Source organism: Amblyomma mixtum, chromosome 7, assembly GCF_055824585.1.
Source record: "Amblyomma mixtum isolate Tamu chromosome 7, ASM5582458v1, whole genome shotgun sequence".
Taxonomy (NCBI): Eukaryota; Metazoa; Arthropoda; class Arachnida; order Ixodida; family Ixodidae; genus Amblyomma; species Amblyomma mixtum.
This window is the reverse complement of record NC_143018.1, coordinates 22,396,462-22,400,776: the sequence shown is the minus strand read 5'-3', so window position 1 is coordinate 22,400,776 and position 4,315 is coordinate 22,396,462. Positions and strand designations below refer to the sequence as shown.

Below are 4,315 nucleotides of genomic sequence, written 5' to 3'. Positions count from 1 at the left end.
ACTTCCGCAAGGCCCGAGCCCGGCCCGCGGGCCGGGCCGGGTACGGGCTTTCGGGCCGGCCCGAGCCCGTGCACAGCTCTACTTCACGTTTCTGTGCTGTTTGGTGAGGTGCGAAAGTTCGCTGATCAAAACAATCAACGCTTCTTCGCGTGTCGAAGCGCGGTTCCGGAGTGCCACCTTTTCGCGAGATTCATTTCAATGCATCGATCGCTCCGCGTAACGACACCAAGTTTGACGAACAAAATATCAAATAAGCGGTAATTTGCTGCATTTAAAAGCAATCTTAGATGCGTGCGTAACGTCACGACGCCACGCATGTAGAGTTTAACACGCAAGGCCGAACACACCGTGCCGAAAGCCCGTCCACCGCCACCGAGAAACACTCGGGCCCCTAGCAACAACGACGCTAACGACGCCATACGCCGTTGCTAGTGGCCCGAGTTTTCTTAGCAACAACGACAACGTTGCTAGTGGCCCGATTTTTTAAGCCTAAATTTTGACGTCACTTCCGCCACATTCTCGCCAATGCATTGGGAATACGAAGGGCCTCTCCTTAGTTTTCCTTCATCCATGGAGATATGTGTTCCTCGGCCATCTAGTGGACTTGCTGTTATTTCCCACCATTAAGTTTAAAGCATATGTATGTGTTCCAAAACGATGGGAATCGAGGTACCATTACTATTTTTTTTTCTGTGAAATAAGTTTTTATACGAAATAGAAAAATGTATCGGGTGAAAAGAGTAAACCTGAGTTTTGCATTAAATGTTTGTTTTCTTTGAAAAAAAAAAAGTGGTCTAACACAAGTTTTGAAAAAACGTATACAATCTCCGGTTTTGCAGAATTACAAGCTTGGATCCACAAATGATATTTCATTTCATTGAGTGACGAAACTTGGCTGTGACATTCGTCGAATTGGCAACAGAATAAAAAGCTGAGCGAGTTGGTAGCGCTTCAGGATGTTTTGTGGGTGAAGACTTAAAGAAGACGAAGAAAGAAGTCAGGACATGTGTCCTCTGTCTTCTTTCTCTCCCCCCCCCCCCTCCTTCTTAAAATTTGGGCCCACAAAACGTTACGATCAGCTCCATATAACTTTTCAGGCAATTTAGCATGTGTGCAGCGTGGAGACAAAATTTATGCTAATTTTAATCTTCCCGAATAATCCAAATTTGAAATTCGCTATTCGCGCGATCTCTTCCCCAAAGGTTATGATGGTACAACCATCAAAGGTTGCCTTCAAAAATATTTATTGACGGCAGACATGATGAAACTAGAGTCAAAAACAGGAACACAAGCAGAAGAACGGAGGAATGCGCTGGCCTGTGCAGTTTTTTTTGTGTGTGCGTTCCCGTTTCTTTCGCTGCTGTCATCATGTTCGATGTACACCAAATTGTCCGCATGATTACCATGTGGCATTTAACATCCCTCATAATATAACACGCAGGTGAACGATAGTCAACCTAAGCATCAAGTTGCGCGTTTGTTAAACACGTGACGACCGCGACTACTGTGGCCGAATGCAATCGCATGGCTGCAAAGAATCCATTCACTGCAGAGAAGATAACTCCTAAGAGCCGTTTCAATCTCAGCAACTACGAAAATAGTTAAACCACGGTTCTTATTTTTCGTGGCCTTTTGTTATGCCCGAATGCATATTTCAATTAAAACTTGTTTTATTACGAAAGCAATACTAGTTGCACTTTCAGCTCGTCGCGTAGGGAGGCTGGTAGCCACCAATGACCTTTAGCATGACCCCCTGTTGTTGCGTCATGCCATCTGCCGCAAAAACCAGGGGCCCAACTCGCGCCGTCGCGTAGCGAGTCCGCAGCTACCAAGCGCGGCCTAACTCCTGCTCCTGCCACGCGCGGCGCTCTTAGCGGTCTGACGACACAGCTGCAAGAGCGGGGCTCCAACTTGCGCCGTCGCGTAGCTAGGCCGCAGCTACCACAAAAGCTTTATAAACGGTGGCAGCTACCAAGCGCGGCCTAACTCCCGCTCCTGCCGCGCGCGGCGCGCTTAGCGGTCTGACGTCATGCCATCTGCCGCGAAACCTAGGGTGCCTCGATGCGCGCGCCCCCGCTCAGGCTGAAGTCACCCTTTGAACTACTCGACGCCGCCAAAGCCGGTTTTCGCGCGCTCCCTCCGCCATTGCGTTTCCCGCGTCGACCTCGCCGCTCTGCTGTCGTGCGGGCGGCACTGCTGCGTGCCTGCGTTCGCATGCCTTTCATCGCCGTGCAATGACTGGATGTTGTGTTCCTCAGTGCTCCAACCATTCGAGAAATGGTTGGAGGATGTTCCATTTTCCAAGAGACCCGAAAAGGAGGCTTCTGTGGCTGGTCGGGATCAAGCGTGACAAGTGGCAACCGACGAACTCCTCATGTGTCTGTAGTGTAAGTGCTGCATGTTGGTTCAGTGCTGTTTTTGTTGCTATTCACCACTGTTGCGTTTAGCCAGCTAAGTGTAGTACAACATTTGCATTGGTCAGATGTCATTTCCGCACCATTCGTTTTGCTCGGCGTAAAAAAAAAGGCACGTTTCAGCGCCGAACCGCCCATTGCCTCCCGCTTGCCTGTTTGCAACCGAAATTGCATGACGCAATGTTTTCGCTCGTGAATGCGTACCAAATGTGCTTCCGCCGCTTCCGTTCATTATAGAATAATTGCCTTTACGAGGCGCGCTTGTCAGCGAACCGCGGCCGACACGAATCAAGGCACAGAGCACGAGAACAAGCGAGGGGACATAGGCTGTTGCAATTACTGTGCATTTGAGTTGTCTAGGAACCAGTACGGATTAATTTACTTACAGTTTTCGAGTTTTGGGCACGTATGCTGCGTTCGGTAGCGTACGCTGACTGTTAGCTCGATGCTTCGTCCAACGACGCCGCATTAGGTATGTAAATGAAGTTAACAGAATATGTTGTTATGTGCAGTTTGAGGCACTCATTAAAGTAATTCGACTGATATATTTGGACTACTTTGTTTTCTTGTGCGCTATGTTCATTGTTTTCATTCTCGAGCAGGAAATGCGGGACTAATTCCAATAAAAAATTAATCTGCAGGCTCATTTCGAAGACAAGAGCTTCGAACAATACCGCGCGGATGGATGGAAGAAGCTCAAGCCCAATGCTGTCCCAACGGTGTTCCCATTGAAAGGTCAGATACCTGCTAACCTTGGTGCTTGTTGCCATGTTGCTTATTGCCTCGTCGTCTACATCTGAAAACGTTGAGTGAGGAAGTGGTTGGTGTGCATGCATGTTAAGTTTTCTGGCGCGTCTTCTGTGGACCCTTTTCAAAACTTTGGAGGTCAGCTCCTTGGCACTGCAAAATTCATTCACCCTGACCGCCAAACCAGCTTTGGGGTAAAAAAAAAAAGTGCAATGCTGCAGACATATATAGCCCAATGCCGCGTTCCTTTCCTTTACACGACACGCTGTCGGGATAAAGGATTAGCACCAGCTTTGCGTAGCCACTACTTTTGTTGAAGGGGGGTGAAAAACAGCTGCACGTGACCTTTAGGATGGGCCGTCATGGTGAAGGGTCCTTTGGAATGCAGAAAAGCTTACTTTCTGAGTTTTTCAAAAGGACCACTATTTTAAATATGTAATGTGCTCTTTTCGCTTATTTATCTGCTTCCAGAACTTCCTAAAGAGCGGAGGCCACCAAGGGACCGAGGTGTGCATGTGCCTGCATTATTCAATGATGACGCTGCCGCACAAGGTTCTTCACCAGACGTGAGAAGCGTGCTTCCCTTAAACACGCAAGAGTATCCTCCAGCAGATTCGTCGTCAGACGGAGTGATAAGTGAGATGTTGGTGGGCACAGAAAACAGCAATGCTAGTCAACAACTTACTCCGGCCGCCACGGATGTACGGCCTCAAGAAACTGCAGTGGTTCGTGCGACCCAACCCTTTGATTCTGAGGCAGCAGAGCTTAGGAAGAAGATAGCAGATCTCACAGCAGCCAATAATAAGCTGAAACATTACCATAAAGAGTCTAAGAACACTGTCAAAAAACTACAGAAGCAGAATTGCAAGCTGCAGAAAGAGGCAGCTAATTTCTCACGAAATACGAAGTTTTTAAATGAAGACCAAATTCGTGCCCTTTCTCGGAACAACAATCGTGGCAATTCATGGTCAGCGCAAACAGTAAAACAAGGCCTAAAAATTAAATTTTCTTGTGGAACCACTGGGTATGAAACGCTCAGAAAGATTGGCTGCCCTCTTCCATCAAGCAGAACGTTAGCAAGAAGAATTCAGAGCCTAAAGTTTCTGCCAGGTATCCTGCACGAAGTTATCGACGTGATGAGGTCGAAAGCAGAG

At 47.9% G+C, this 4,315-nt stretch overlaps 1 pseudogene; it reads left to right on the top strand.

The window, feature by feature from the left end:
- The first annotated feature begins 657 nt into the window (after positions 1 to 657).
- LOC149335253 (uncharacterized) lies at positions 658 to 4,050 on the top strand (annotated as a pseudogene).
- Positions 4,051 to 4,315: the final 265 nt, after the last annotated feature.